Raw genomic sequence first — 16644 nt, 5'->3', positions numbered from 1 at the left:
CAAAGGACTGTGTGTTTTCTGGGGGATGGGGGTGTCTGCAGCCAGGAAGGGAGGTCAGGGCTTGGGGTGTGTTCACGGGGGTGGGTCCACAGCCAGGAGGGGAGGTCAGGGGGAAAGGGCAGTGGTACAAGAGTGCCAGTCCACAGGGAGGAGGTGGTTGTCCATGGGCAGCTGGGGGCAGGCAGGCCATTGGCAGCTCAGCCCCTCCCAAAGTCCATGGGGGTCTCAAGGCCCATGCCTCCTGTCAAGCCCCCTGGTTTCTACTTGTGCTCAAAACTGGCTGAAGGGGGGCTTCTGTCTAATCTCATTCCCCGAAAGTCACACTCTCTGGAGACCAGGCAAGTCTGAACACTCCAGTGGGAAGGCAGGAAGTCCTCCAGGGCTCAGGACTGTTTCTTGGAGGCTCAAGCTGGACTGCGCCCTCTCCTGTCCCACATGGCCCAGGCTCCACAGCCTGGCAGTCATTATTAACAATGCAAATGAAGTCATGGAAATATTACTCATTATGCTCCCATTGCCATACTTCCCAAAGGTGACTGTTCTGCCCACTTCTCAGGACCTCCCACACGAGCTTGCTGATCTTGCTGGTGGTAAGATTGCCACAGGCCATGGGCACCAGGCTCCAGAATCAGAAGACAGTGGGATGGGTCCCTGGGAAGCCGAGGTAGGGCATGGAAGACAGGGCAGCCTGGCACACCTGCCCAGCAAGGAGAGAGGCGACCCTGCCTTTTGGGTGGCCTGGCGTTCTGCCTCTGGACCTGATGGGGGTGGGAGCTGGGCTGCTGTGCGCAGGGTCCCAAAGCTATGATGAAAGCTGGTGTGCACAGTGTGCTGCTCAGGCCTCTACAAAACCACCAAAAATAGTGGACGGGGTCTCATCAGGCTGGGAAGTCCCCTCCACAATGGAAGTACACATTGCACCCTGGCTCAGGAGTCAGAGGCCTGCAGCTGGGACTGCCATTGCAGCCCAGGCAACTGGGCCACTGAGGAGACCCTGAGGACCTCCCTCTGCCCTGCTGGGCCTGGCTTGAGGAAGGAAACGTCTTCTCACAGTGACCAGCATGGCAGCAGGTCTGGGGACCTCCATATCTTGGAGTGGGTGTTGTGGTCAGGGCCAGCCTTGTGCAGGACCTGCTCATAATGAAAACATGGGCTTTGTTTAAAGATTAAGCAGGGGCTCCGAACACAGTGACCCTGAGGTTTGCCCAGGGCCTGGCGGCTGCCATTGCTGCACTCACAGGTGGGGCATGGTGTCTCGTATGCCCACCAGAGGCAGCCTGACTGTGGCTCTTCCCTCCCCGACGTCACGATAACACAGGCGTATGGTGACTGCACAGGTGCGCTTGTGTTTTCTAACTGTGCTGCCATCTGCTTGTTCAGCTCTAGAATGCTCCGGCTCCAGGGAGGGATGGTGCTGCCCAGTGGAGTCATGATGAGGAGTCCTTACAAAGTGCATAGTCTGAGGTGTGCGTGGACAAGGAGCCTGTCTAGTCTCTTTGAGAGGATGTGGAGTGTGTCAACAAGTTATAAAGTTATAAAAATTGAAAACCCAATTTAACACCTCAAAATCAGGCCATTTTGAGGAGGGTCCTCTGTGAGGGTCTGTGCACAAGATGTAAGAAGACAGTTCATGCGGAGGAGCCCTAGAGAGGGCTCCAGGTGGCAAACAAGTCACTTGCCATCTCCAAAACAGTCTCACCCTGCAGAAAGGATCGTGGGGACAGGCTCCTGGGGAGCCCACGTCAGGGGTCAGCTCTTACATGGCAGCAAAATCTGCCCTTTAGGACATGCCCATCTTTACCAAATTAACTTAGGCTGACATTCTCTCCCACCAACGATCCCAGTTTGGTGAAGGCAGCAGCTACCCTGCCCTCACAACCTCTCCCCATGTCGTCTGAACAGCCCCTGCTCTCAGGAAGTGTCGCCCCTCCATCCTGCTCTTCCCTAGGGCCCGAGGCCCAATGCCTGGGCTGCTGGGTCTGGCTCGTGGCACGCTGGGTCCAGGTGCTCCTACACCGCCTCATGACACAGCAGCAACCCGAGCCTTTTTAGGCTCAGTCAGTGCCTCCTGCATGACTGCATGTCCTGGATTTGCAATGAAAATGGACCTCCACAAAGCAACATCTAATGGACATCATGCTGTCATGTGACTTCTGTCTCCAGGCAACGGAGTGATATGATCAGATTCCCCTCTAATGTGAAATGACCCCAAACAGCAGCAACTATGTGAAGCAATGGTTTGCAAGATACTGAACATCAGGCAACAGAGGACAGTTCCCCCTGAGTGATGGGAAACCGCCCCTGATTGCCTGGATGGTGTCCAAGCATGGTGCAGGGAGGGCAGCTGGGCAGAGCCTGATCATCTGTACATCAGGAGACCAAAGTGGGTAGAACACACAAAACAGGGTGTGACAGGAAAGCCACCAGAGGATGCAGAGATCTGAGGACCCTCAAGTATGTAGCTGATAACTGGTCAGCTGATGCAGGCGAGGAAACCAGCTGCTGGAAAAGAGCCCCTGGCAGCAGCGCCTGCACTAGCTGATGGGAAGACCTCACATTCATGGGGTGCCAGGCTGTGCATGGAAATGCCCCTTCAGTGGGGAGTGAGTGGCCTCCATCTGAGCACTGCCCAGGTCCTGCCTACAAATTTGAGCCTCAAGGCACAGAGATCAAACAGTTTTTATATAACTGCATCTCAGAATAAACTTCAAAACTAATCATAAGAAATACTTAGTGCCTAAAAAGGTAAACTTAGTGATTTCTGGCATTCAATTAGAGCTACTGGTGCACAAAGCAGGAAAATGAGACCCATACTGAGAAGATACCAACTGATACCCAGACCTGACACTCAGGCATGAGAACAGTCTTCATCTGGGCCCCACATATCCCAAAAGTGGACATGTGGGAGATATAACACCACTCCAGATTCAGTCTGCCACATGTGGGATGAGAAATATGCTGGTCAGAAGTAATGGCAGATTGGACACTGAAGCATAGGGATACCAGTTATCCAGACTGAAGCAGCAAGAAAAGAGAGCTAAAAAGGCAAAACCAGATCATGGGTGACTGGTAGAACTTCAAGCACCTAATCCACGTTCAATTGAGGTCCTTGAAGAAGAGGAGAAAATACTGGGAGTGCAGAAAAAAAATGTTAGAAGAAATAATGGCCAGAATGTTTTCAAACTTGATGTTAACTATAAACCCACAGATTCAGAAAGCCCAATGGACAACAAGCACTAGAGCCACAAAGAAAACCCAGCATGGTTCACAATCCGATTGCTCAGCTCCAGCAATAGACAGGAAACCTCAGCAGTCAGGGAGGCCACAGAGACAGATGGAGACAATGCCTGCTGGTCCGCACACCCAAGATGTGACACTTGCTCAAGCTAGCACAGGCTCTGAGCAGGGAAGAATCCCTGCTTGCCAGAGAACACAGATTTCTTTAAAAAACAGTCGGGGGTCCTGTAGATATCCCATCAACCAGGCTTGTTAATCACGTTGTCCAAATCCATATTTTTACTCTTTAAAATCTGGTGCCCTGACAGCAATTGAGAGTTGTGTTGGACACGCCCACCAATGGTGCCTTTCTCTTTTGTTCCCTGTAGGTTCTGTTATTGTTCCCTTTAAGCATTTTTCTTATTTATATCATTGTAAGTCCCTTTGGTGTAAGTTTGTTGGTGGTAAACTCCATTTTTATTCATTTAAAAGTGTGCTTTTTAATCTTTTTCCTAAATACAGTTTCTGGGTTCACGATTCTGGGCTAACAGCTGTTTTCTGTTGCACTTTGTAGGTAATATTTCTCTGTGTTGTATTGGTCCCATCCAGAAGTCTGTGTCTGACTTCTGTTCCTCTGCATTCTATCTGTTGTTTCTTTCTGCTGTTTTTAAGATCAAATTATCTTTGATGTCTGTCTTTCTTTACAAGATGTCTGGGTGTGAATTTTGATTTATGCAACTTGTTGTAAATAAGGCCTCCTGCACCTATGGGTTCATTCTTAGTTAGTTCTGGGAAACCCTAACAATATCCCCTATGACATCTCCCTTCTTACTCACCCTGGACCCTTGTCTTCCTGGACTCCAAGTGGACATGGCTGAGATCTCATCCCTCCTCAACTTTGTCAAACTTCCTGTCACACTGTCCCTCTCAGCCCCTCGGCTGCATCTGCATTCGGAGTAATTTCTTCATATTATTTTCCAGTTTAATAATCCTCTCTTCAGCTATGTTTAATTTGATGTCAATTTAACTGCTAAGTTTTTAACAAGTGTATTTTTTACTTCTAGAATTTCTATTTGGATCTTTACATGTCTTCCTGGTCATTTAGGAAATACTGTTGGCTATTTTTGTGACTCTATCTCATATGTATTTAAATATATCCTGCATCCTATTTAATACTGTGAATTTCTAATTCCAAATTTGAAGTTTTGGGGGTCTAAATCCAATTTTTATTGTTTCTGCTGACTCTCATGATGGTTTTCTTTGTGATCTTTGATTATGAGCTTATTTTGATTTATCTTAAAGTCTAAAAATTTTATGGTTTAATTTAGGCCACTTCAGTTTATTTCTTCTAGAGTCCCTGCATTTCTCCTGGGATCTTTCACCCAGCTCTGCTCTTCACTTTGGGCTCAAGGCCTGTTTCCAAGAAGCTATCCCACTTCCTGTGTGCTTACCACTGTCCCTGAGCATTCTTTCTTTCTCTAGTTTCTTAAGGATTTGCTAACTTTCTATAAATCCAGGATGCAATAAAACTATATTTTTATGTAGCACTAATTGTTTTCTGGTGGAAGCTCACCATGTAGCCTAGAACCCTCTCTGTGTGTCTTATTCCATGTTCATGACTCACACAACCCCAAATTGTATCCATACCAAGCTCAGTGCCCAGCATGTAGCACATGTCATTCCTTTTGTCAAAACTTTTTAGCCACCCTGCCTCTGAACCATTTCTCTGAGAAATCTTCTGGTTTATGAGTTTGGGTATGAGACTGAGACCACCTCTTCTCTGAAAGCCAGAAGCTCATCTTCTCTTGAAGGCTGAGTTCAGGTAAGCAACCAGGGCTCCTCAGGCCTGCAGTGACTTGAAGCCTATCATGCCGTGAGGCCAGAGCAGCCACTGTGTGGGTTACACAATCCAGTTCCAAGTTACTGGGGAGGCAGTAGTTCCAGAGGCAGGGTCTCGGTGCACCAGGCCTGGGGGTCTGGGAGCAGGTGCCCAGAGGGACTGTCCCATACAGGACAGAAGGTGACTCTAGGCTTCCTGCTGGGCAGAAGGGTGTGGCAGCTTCTTGAAGGCATGGCTCACGGTGTCAGTGGGGTTGCTGGGTGGGATGGGGCCTGGGGGGAGACCCTGCAGGAGGGCTGGCTCACCCTGGAGAGACCCCTAGGGTATGTGGGGTCTTCCCGGTGGTCTCCTGAGGGAGAACATGTTCTGTCAAGAGGAAGGGGTGGAAATGGTCTTGGAAAGCTAGGAAGGGACTGGGAGAAGGGTGGGTGAGGATGGGGAGAGGGTGGTACAGTGGGGAGCACAGATGGCAGTGGTAACAGGTGGGCTTCCTCATGTGGTGTGAGCTGATACATGTGGTCACCTGAGTGGTCCACACAGGTGGACCTGGAGGGAAAGACAGCATGGGAAGTCCTCTGGGAAGGGACTGTGTCTTCTTATGGCTCCTGGAGGTTGGGAAGGTTCAGTAACTGCCCTAGGGCACACCTCCTCCAGGAAGCTCTCGGAGGTGTGCAGGGCAGGGCAACCTGTAGGACTGGGGCAGCAGCAGTTTGCTCCCAGATGTTGCATGGGCCACAGAGGTTGCTGTGTGCAGAGGGTCCAATTCAGGCTCAGCCTTGGACAGCTTGGGAGGTGGGGAGTGACAGTAGAAGGTGGAGCCCCTCTCCCACCTGGGGATGGGTTGGTAGCCAGTCTCCAGACCCAGGCCCCATTCAAACCAGACTTCAGAGCCCAGTGCCCAGCAATTTGGGGTGGGGAGGAGAGGGGTCCCACCATGATACACCGCCAGCTCTCCATTGAAAAGGCCACCCAAAAGCCAAGGGTTTAAAATTTACCAAGACTGAGTTCAAGGTGATTGACATTAAAGTAATCTTTATTATTTCCTATAAAACTTCCTAAGGAATTCTGAAGCATTTCCTTAATGGCCACTTAAATTCACATAGTTAACAGCATCACTAATCACCCAAAGCGAGGACATCACATCAAGTCCATTTTGAATCTGCTTTCCTCCTGGAGTAATAAACATTGCTTAGAAAATGAATGTCCCATTACAATGTGGCTTCCAGACTGAGTAAAATGCAGAGTTCATTAAGGTCCCACATTGCCAGAAATGGGAGAAGCTTTGGTTGCCTCCTCACTTAACCTCTGCAGAGAGGGAGAGGCCACCTGGTCTCATTGCCACACTCCTCCTGTGCTGGGGTCTGTGCAGGGAGTGGGTGTCCAGAGACCTCAGGATGCTCAGGCTCCTACTATTTACAGTAGCCAAGAAATGGAAGCAACCTAAGTATCCATCAGTAGATGAATGGATAAAGAAGATGTGGTACATATACACAGTCAAATATTATTCAGTCCCAAGAAGAAAACAAATCCTACCATTTGCAACAACATGGATGGAGCTAGGGGGTATTATGCTCAGTGAAATAAGCCAGGCAAAGAAAGACAAGTACCAAATGATTTCACTCATCTGTGGAGCATAAGAACAAAGCAAAAACTGAAGGAACAAAACAGCAGCAGACTCACCGAACCCAAGAATGGACTAACAGTTGCCAAAGGGAAAGGGACTGGGAGCGGTGGGTGGGAAGGGAGGGAGAAGGGTAATAAGGGGCATTACGATTAGCACACATAATGTAGTGGGGGGCACGGGGAAGGCAGTATATCACATAGAAAACAAGTAGTGCCTCTATAGCACCTTACTATGCTGATGGACAGTGACTATAATGGGGTATGTGGTGGGGACTTGATAATGGGGGGAATCTAGTAACCACAATGTTGCTCATGTAAGTGTACATTAGTGATACAAAAAAAAAAAAAGATGCTCAGGCTCCTGAAGTCCCAGCAAGCCCTCCCAGAGCTCTGAATCGCTCAGCATCATGATCACTGTGACTGTGGAGGTGCATCTGCTCCAGGCTCAGTGGGCTCCACGGAGGGGCAGCCATACACCCTGTGGAGGACGGGGCACAGGGTGAATCTGGGCTCTCCCTAAGCTGGATGGACAGGCCCACCCACAGCCACCCTAGGCATGGGGTCTGGAGGTTGGTTATGCTGGAGACAGCACAGCTCCTGGGATGTGTGCCCCTGTGCCTGCTTGCGGGCACATGGATGGTGGCCACCGTGCTCAGGGCCTGCTGGCTCCCTGGGCAGGTAGGTGTCCTGGTTGCTGCAGTCCAGCAAGTCCTGGAGCAAGAGGTGTTTCAGGGCCAACTTGCCAGTCAAGACCTCAGAGGCGCTGGGCTCCCGGCCTGGGCACACAGCCTGCATGGGCCCCTTGGCTTCTGCAGAGCAAAATCATCGTGAGCATTTGCCCAGCCCTGGCACCCTGGCCAGTGCCCAGCCTGCACACAGTGACTGAGGTGAGGTGCCACCGACCCTGTGGCCCTGCCCTCCTGCAGGTTCCTGGGGAGCATCTGGGTTTACAAACAGCTCAGTGCCACTGGGTCTTGGGGAGAACCCTCCTCCCCAGCAAGGCTCCCCTGGCACATCCGCAGCCGTGAGCATGGGCTGCCAGAGCTTGGGGATGAATGTGTCCATGCAGGTTAGTTTCTGTTCTTTCTGTCAAGGTGTCAGGTTTGCAGGCAGGTAAGAATTCACATACATTTAAAGAGTAAGAGAAACTGGCAGCCCAGTCTCCAGTTCTTAATGTTGTTGTAGCCTAATTTAAGTTTTATCTTCCTTTATAATTAGTACCTTAACAAATCCTTACATACCGTAAGGACATAAAGATTATTACCTGACACTATCTCCCAAAAGTTCTTACAGTTTTTCTTTGCATCTGTGCCTCTTGTCTGTGTGGACTGACTGCTGTGAACAGTGCAAGGTAGGGTCTGACTCTACCCACATCTCCCCAGCAGCATTTATTAAAAATCCATCTATTCCTCCTCATCAATCACACTCTGCTGAAAACTGTCCATGTGCCCATGGCTCTCCCCTGGGCAGACCCACCTCGCCGGCCTGTGTCTTCCAGCACAAAGACCACACTGTCCTTAAATCCAAGCCCTCTTGCACTAAGTGTTTCCTTCAAATGTAACTGGGCTGTTCTCGAGCCTCCTAGATTCCATGTACATTTTAGGATCAGTTACAGACACACACACACACGCACTGTTGGGGTTTTGATTATGGTTGCATTGACCTGGGACATTTAGTATTTTTACAATATAACTTACAGCCTATGAACATTATATACCTCTTCATTTTTTATATCTTTTTGAGTGTCTCTCTTTTAAGTTTTATAATTTTAAGTCTTGCACATCTTTTGTGAGATTTATTCTTAGCAACCTCATGTTTGAAAAATGCTATTGTCAATGGTTAGTTTTCATTTTCTACCATTTCTTACTAATATGTAGAAATGTCTGTTTCATCTTCATCCTAACAGATACATTAGCTAGGCATAGAATACTAGATTGGCCTCCCCTCATGTTAAAGACATGATTCAACTTTGTTCTGGCTTCCATTAGTACAAATGAAGCTAGTTAAGTTAACTCCTTTGGATATTTAAAAATGTGTATTTTCTTTGTCTCAGGTGTTTGCCAGGCTACTTATGATGTATCTAGAATTTAGTTACTGTTCTTAGATTCACTGGACTCTGTGACTCTGATCTTGGTATCTTGTGACAGTGTTGGCAAATTCTCAGACATTATGTCTCTGAATATTGCCTCCTCCCAAGTTTCTCTTCTCTTTCTGGGTCTCTGATAATATGTATCATAGACCTTAAACTCTGTCTTCATTTCCCTTCCTCCATATTTTGCATTTCTTTATCCTGTGTAATTCCTTCAGCTGCAGTTTCTAGCCAAGTCACTTTCAACTGTAACTAGTATGTTTTTAACTGCATAGCTCAATGTAATGTCAGTGATATTTCCTGCATTTCTGTAAGTTTTATTTGACTCTTTTTCAAATGTGCTTGGTAATTTTAAAAGTAGTTTTCTGTCTTCTTCAGATATTTAAAATTTTGTCTCTTATTTCTCTGAAGATCATTGTGTGTGTCTCTGCCTGAGTCTGCTGAGGCTTCTACCCTTGCCCCTCAGAGCAAGTTTCTGTGTGTGGTCGGTCCTTATCACTGAGAGCCGCTCATTTTCTTTCAAGTTTTATTTTGTGAAAAGCCTTTGCTGAAGAAGCAGGAATGAAGGTCAGTTCTCCAGTGGGAAAATCTGCCTGCCTGGAGGGAACGACTCCTGGACCCTCCACAATGGCTGAGCCTGCAGGTGCTCTGGGTCACCCACTGTTTGTTCCAAACAGCCAGCAGGGCCTCCCTCTTTTCAGCGGCAAGGTTTGAAATGGCTCATTATCCCTGAGCCCTTTGGGGAGAACAGGGCCCATGGAGCAGCACCACAGTGAGGGGCTGGCCCTTTGGGCCCCCACCCCATGGGAAGTTTTGCTGGCCTCCCTGTGGACTGTGCCAAGCTTGGACTTCTCTTTCCACCTCCTGGAAAGCTGTGAGATCAATTTCACCAGGGCCGGCAGGTGCTCCTGGAGCAGGACAATCCTTAGCTTTCTCTGCCCCAGTTCCTGGTCTGAGAAGCCCATACTGTCTTGTCAATTCAGGAACACTTAAGAATACTTAAATCTGTGTGCGCACACATGCATGCACGCACAAGCACACCCACATGTGCCTGAAATCTGAAATCTGTGGTGCCCACTGTGCAGTGTCAGTCCGTCCTAGGAATCAACCTGCCATGGACCAGAATGTGCCAGCTCAGGCTCCATTTTACCAATCTTTTTTCCCATCTCCTTTCCATTTATGTCGTCTATGTATTTTATGATCCCTTAAACCCACCTTAAATCCTTTTTGGAATCATGGAAAAATCTAAGTAACCCTGTCAGTCTCCATCTCCTTTTCTAGAAGCAGAGGTCAGAGTCCCTTACACCGGGAAAGGGTTAAGGAACTCAGTGTGTGCTCCGCAGCCCTAAGGGATGCATGATCAGGAGACTCTTCAGTTGCTTAAAAGCAGAGTGATGATTATTTTAGAAAGGAGGTGATAGATAACCATTTCAAAAGCACTTGAGAAGGATTAAGACATGCAGATAACAAAGACTCTGAGATCACATGAAGCTTCAGCAGCAGGATGTGCTGGCCAAGTCCGAGCTTCCACAGGATGCATCAGACCTTGTGTATCAGGCACGAGTCAGCCTCCCATGCCCACTCTCACCCACTACTAAGTCGGCTGCCACTGCCCACAGGAGGTCCGCAGCTTGGACTGGCAGCCACATGGAAGGATGATGGATGGTTGGCCAGCTGATGCTTCAGCTGCAGGCCCTGCCCCACTTGGACCTGCTCCTTTTGGGCACACCCACAGGGTGATGGGTGAGCATACGTGGAGTGAACTCCAGAGGGGCTGGGCAAGACTTTCTGTGAACCCTGGGAAAGATCATTTTGAAAATGCCATTAGGAAGCTTCTATATCAAAACAGCCTCTCTTTCCTGATCCAAGCCTTACAATCATAGTCAAGATATAAACAGATACATAAATGAGTAGAGACAATGTCAAGGAACACGAGAAGGGAAACCCTCGCTGGATCAGAAATGGCAGCTCCCTGAAGAGGAGAAGCAAGTGGGAGCAGAAGACAAGTTCAGAGGAGCCGCTCTGCTGCGTGAGGCAGAGGCCCTCAGGGACCCACCCCAGAGGACGGCGGGTGCCCAGGTGGGCTAACGAGTAGGCGTCTTGCAGGCTGAGCAGAACCTCCTGACTCCACAGGCAACAGCAGGTGTGCCTCCCAGTGAAGTGGGCACCCAGCGAGGTCAGCGGAGCAGCACAGCGCACACACAGGAGGTGCCAGGAGTCAGAAAGCACAGGCGAGAAGCATTACCACACCCACGGAGAGTTACCGGAACGGGGGAAGTAGAATATTAGTTTGGATGAAAATAAAGTTGACAGAGCCCGGCAGGGGAGCGGCACAGTCCCTGGAGGACTGTGGGATGCAGTGTGTGGGGAGGAGGCAGCTGATGGCTGTCTCTTGTGCGTGTATCACAAATACAGGGCAGTTTACCTGCAGGCGAGGCTGGGGAGTAGGATGCACCAGGGGTAGTCCTCTACCTGAGAAACCGTTATGTGCAAAGAACAATCAGAACCAAGGACCTGACCAGGCTGGTAATAGCCAGGAGGGTGTGGGGAAGGGAGGGGACTGCACTCCGCAAAGGGACACGTGTGCACCGCTGCTGCCCTGTTCTCAGTCCTGCTGTGGCTCTGGGGAGGGCAGCCTCACTCCTGGGGCACCAGTTGTGCCAGGGCGGTGGGGGTTTGTGGTCTCTGAAACTGGGGCCATGTGCTGCAGCCAGTCCTGCCTGAGGGACTGGTGCGGGTGCTCGCCTGGTTTGGGGCCCTTGCTGGCTGCAGCTCCCCTCAGTGGCATCTACTGGGAGATTTAAAGAGGCAGGCCTCCTCCATGTGCAGCCAGACATTTAAGGAAATCTGTCTGGTTGGCCACAGATAAAGGAAGAGAAACTTCTGCAACAAGAAATACACTTTGCAAAAGTAGTTTGGAAAAGTTGCAGACAGTTCCAGGCCTCAACAAGCAAAAATTCACAATCCTGAGGAGTGAGAGGGTCTGACTTCCAGAGTCACTGCATTTTAATATTCAGAAGGTCCAGTTTGCAACAAAAAATCAGTAAACAAACAAACAGGAAAACGTGGCCCATTCAAAGGAGAGCAAAAATTTGCCAGAATTTTCCTAAGGAAGCCCAGATATAAGTCAGCTGTCTTAAATATGCTCAGTGAGCCAAAGGGGACCACAGGGAAGACCGACAGGAGGCCATGGTTAAGGTATGAGTGAAATGACATCAGCAAAGAGCAGAAATCAGCAAAAGGAGCCATGCAGGAATCCTGGAGCTGAAGGTACGAGGTGAAGTGAGAACTTCATTAGAGGAGTTCAACTGATTTGGGCAGGAGGGACCCACGGACCCGAGGAGGACCACGAGGCCCGGGCTGAGCCACAGAGAGGAGGAAGGGAGGGACGGGCGCTGCGTCCATCAGGCACCTCCAGGGGCATGACTGCAGGCACAGGGTCCCAGGAGAAGCAGAGAAAGCATCTCAGGAAATAATGGCTGAAGACTCCGGTCTAATGAGAGAGGGGAATCTACCTGCTCCAGAAGCCCAGGAGACCCAAGGCAGACAAAACCCACGAAGGTCCCGCAAGACGCGGCCTTGGCTCCTGGATGCTCAGGACCTAAGGGGCCTGACAAGAGCAAGAGAAGCGGCTGATCCCTACGGGCTCCTGGCAGCACTCACAGCTGGTTCCTCATCGGAACCGCAGGCAGCAGGGGCACATATTTACAGTCCTGGGAGGAAAGAAATCCTGCCAGCCAAGGATCCTAAACCCAACAAACCCATCTTCTAAGAAGGAAGGAGAAATTAAGACATTCTTAGACTAAAGCAGAGGGAACCCCATCCCCACAGAAGTGCTAACAGGAGCTCTTCAGGCTGAAATACAAACAAACAGAAGGCTGGTAAGGTAGCCGCCTGACTAATGGGGGAGCCAGCATGGCTGCACTTCTGGTCTGTAACTCCTTTTTTTCCATATGATTTAAGACAGATTCATCAAACAATAACTATGTATCTGTTAATGGGTACACGGCATACAAAGATCTGATCTGTGACATTATAATATAAAAGACGGGGTGGAGAAGGGCAGGGGGGTGTTTGCACACTAATGAGACCAAGTTGGAGCTGTTCAAACTACATCACTGTAAGTTTAAGATGCTGATTGTGATCCCCAAGGCTAAGTCGATGACTAAGAAATATACAGAGAAGCAGAGGACAAATAAACATGCATGGGAAGCAAGAGTCACAGAGCCAGAGGGGCTGCAGCCACGCCCAGCACCACGGTCACGGTGACTCCACACTGACTACAGATTCCAGCCATCACACACACATGGTGACCTTTCTGCAAAACGAAAAGTGATCAACACATTGAGTGTCTGTCCTTTTTAGGAATGTGTGTGACCTAAAACACTACAATAAAGGAGAATGAGAGAGTGAGGAACATGGGTGTGGTTCAACACCTGGGGTGGGGGCCACCTAGGCAGAAGAACACCACATCAGGACCTGGCCTTGTTTGGGGTGGTCGTGCTCCTGTCATCAAAAATAAATAAGCAAAGGCAGGCCCAGCATAGATCATTGACCGGCCAGCACCCCCACCAAAGGTTATGATTATGCACTTCTGTGCATCAGGGTCCAAGTAAGTGTGTGTGCGTTTGTTGTGGGGTTTGGGAGGCCAGATGCTGCCATGCCTGTGATGCCTCCTGAGGTCTTCACATGCACCCACTCTGGGAAGTAGAATCTAACATCCCCTTATCTCCCTGTGCAGAGGTAGGGGCTCGGGGAGGTTTGTCAGCTTATGCAAGGCCACAGATACTGTAGTGGCTCCATCCAGAACAGGGCCCAGGCCCGCGGGAAGCCAGTCTGTGCACGCTATGGTGCCAATTAGTTTCCAATCGCTCTGCTGAGACCTGCAGCCTTGGAGTCCCTGCAGAGGTGGGCCCGGTACAGCAGTGGGGGGACTCAGGACAGCGGGGTGACACATGGGCTCTGGACTGAGCTGTGGCCAGATGCCCGCAGGCTTGCTGGGGGTGTGGACGTGCACAAGGGGCTAGGACCTGCGTTTCCTGCTCAGGACAGGCTCTCCTAGGTGGAGTGGGGCCAAGCCCAGGCTCCACATGCATCTCCGAGGTCATTAGAGTGGCCAACCCTGTGGGACTCATGTGCTTGTAAGCTCAGGATGCAGACATGCAGAGGGACGACTACAAGTGGACACAGAGGTGCCGCTGTCAACATGCAGGGACACCCGAGGCCATCAGAGTTGGGACAGGACTGGATCAGTCCTCCCTGGAGCCTCCCAGCCCCATCTGAGAGAGGACTGTGGCTCTTTCGGCAGCCTGGGAAGCTCATGCAGAGCAGCTTCACAGTGCCACCAAGGGGACGCCCTTCACAGCAGCTGAACAACAGAGGAGGGCAGCAAAGTTGGAAGATTTCCCACACTTCACAGGCTCCAGCTAAGCGCACATCCGGATGATGGTAGTCAGGTATTCCTTGCCTTGGCAAGGGACCCTGTGGCCCTTGGCAGTGCCAGACCAGAGGGCATGACACTGGCAGATGCCTGGAAGCCACTGTGGTCAAGAAAAATCACAAGAGCTGCCTAACTAGAGGTAGGTGAGCACCATGCTGGGCCAGAGACCCAGACCCCAGCACCACCTGCAAGGTGTGAGCTTGGACCCCTGGGTTAACAGGACCTGGTAAAGCATGTTTTGGGGCCACTGGAGAATCTCAGGACGGGCTGCCTATGGGACTGTCCAGCGGCTTCCCATCTTTGTGGCTGCGATAAGACAAGCTATGGGGGTGACATGGGGCTTTGGAAACCCTACCATGTCCCACCAGACACAGGGACGTGAAAGTGGGGCAGCTCTGCTCAGTGCACACAGGACCAACTGTCCTGTGTTCAGCTCCTGGACCAGACATGTTTAGGGACATGGAGATGGGGGAGGCTGGCCAGGTCAGAGGCTGCATGGAGCTGGGGAGGCAGAGGGCTTGGCCGTGGTGGCTGCCAAAGCTTACTGGCAGGGTCCGTACAGGAGGGAGCCACAGGGTGTGGGCTGGAGCTGCTGTCAACAGGAACTGAGAAACACCCACCAGGCGTGAGGAAGGGGGTAAGGCTGGCGGTGCCTACGAAGCCGCAGGGAAGCACAGTAGCTGCCCTACCAGCCCCTCCACGCTGACAACTGGTGACAGCCCATGTGTGCCCACCTGGCTGGGCCAGATCAGCCCTGCCTGGCTCGGGACCTGCCCTGGTGACATGGCACCTGTAAGCCTTGTCTCAGGGCTCCAGGGGAGGGCTGGCTTGGCTTGCACTTTCTCGTGGTGTGCACCACTGCTCCATGCAGCAGGCAGGCTCTCTGCCCCCCAACGCCCCCATCCCGCCCCCACCAGGGCTGGCACTCTCCGGCCCAGCTGTCACCTGCAACCAAGACAAGATGAATGAGTACAAGGATGGGCAGCTGAGAGGTGGCTGGTGGCTAATGTCCCCTGGGCCCCTGCTTGTCTGCCCCAGTTGGACCACTGCAAACGAGTGGGGCCTGGTCAGGGCACAGACTGAAAGCTAGATTCCGGGGAGGCACCCTTCCCTCTGAGCTGGGAGATGGTGAGGGCAAGGGAGCCCCTTCCTGTGCACCTGTGTGTGATGTGCAGGTGCCCACAGCTGGTGTGTGAGCCATGGACGTGCACGTCCGCATGTGTGCATCTGCTTAGAGGGAAACTTGTGGCTTTAAATATAGTAAGAAAAGGGTCTAAAATCTGTGACCTAAGTGTCCACTGAAGAAGGTAGAAGAGCAAAGTAAACCCAAAGTGAACAAAAAAAGAAATAGTAAAAATAAAAGCAGACATTTTTTTAAAAAAAGCAGAGACAGAGAAAATCACTACAATTTTGCAGTGCAAATGATTCAGTAAGCAAAGTGGTACCTCGGACATGGGCAGGCCCAAGGCAGGTGGTCCTACGGAGGGTGGTCCCATGGACGATAACACAGGACAACAGCGCCAGCAACTGTATTTCGAGAAATCTGACAATTTAGATGAAACACTCACATTTTTAGGAAAAGTACAACTTATGAAAACAGACACAAGATGAAATAGAAAAGCTGAATAAACCTTTTTCTATTAAGACATCAACACAAAGAAATCTAGTGTGAGGGAGATGCCCTGGTTCCTCTGACAATCACAGGTGGGGACCTTTGGGGCACAGCAGCTTCACCGCACATGAGCCCTGTGGGGGCCCAGAGGGGCCCATGCCATCTACCAAAGGACTTCAGAAAGCCGGGCAAGTCTGTCTCAACATAAGGACTGGGTAGTGACATCCTGTGTGACCTTTCAGGCAAAGTCAGAGAACAGTGGCTGTGGGCACTTAAGTCATCACCAGATGCACACTGGGCATCACTGTGCCAGGATTAAGGACACTGCAGCATCTGTGCGTGAGGAATGGGGCGAGATGGGCAGAATCTGACTATAGCCGGCCAGCTGCACCTGGGCCGTCACACTGTCCTCTACTGTTTTAAAGCTGTAGGGCTCAGAACAGGTGGCTGAGGCCTGAGAGAAGGCGTGGGTCCTTCCTGCATCCTGCCTGGTCACCTCCCTCCCACCCACGACCCCCCATTACACACACCTGGCTGCCTTTACTCAGCAGGGAAGGGACACCGGCAGTGCAGACCATATCCTCGTGGAGGGAGCAAACAGCTAGGGGTAAAGATGAGGAAGTGTAGTTTACAATTTACATTATGCGTCACTACAACCCTGTGAGGTATTATCTCAGTTTTAAGGAGGAGAAAACAGGTTGAGTATTTGACTTGACCACAATTTACATCGCTAGCAAGTGACAGAACCTGGGTGTGAACCCAGATTTTATGATTTACTCAACCCTACAGTAGCTACAAAGAGCTAAGGGAACAGACTGGGTGTT

General features: G+C 50.6%; 1 long non-coding RNA gene across 1 annotated transcript; it reads right to left on the bottom strand.

The window, feature by feature from the left end:
* Positions 1-6161: 6161 nt before the first annotated feature.
* LOC118970738 (uncharacterized) lies at positions 6162-16422 on the bottom strand. Its single transcript, XR_005058819.2, has 3 exons — positions 16351-16422; positions 15654-15751; positions 6162-7157 (listed from the first exon to the last, which is right to left on the bottom strand). It is a non-coding gene; the product is annotated as an uncharacterized lncRNA (long non-coding RNA).
* Positions 16423-16644: the final 222 nt, after the last annotated feature.

The sequence above is a fragment of the Manis javanica genome, chromosome 1, assembly GCF_040802235.1.
Source record: "Manis javanica isolate MJ-LG chromosome 1, MJ_LKY, whole genome shotgun sequence".
In the NCBI taxonomy this organism is placed as follows: Eukaryota; Metazoa; Chordata; class Mammalia; order Pholidota; family Manidae; genus Manis; species Manis javanica.
This window is presented reverse-complemented; position numbering and strand designations above follow the sequence as displayed.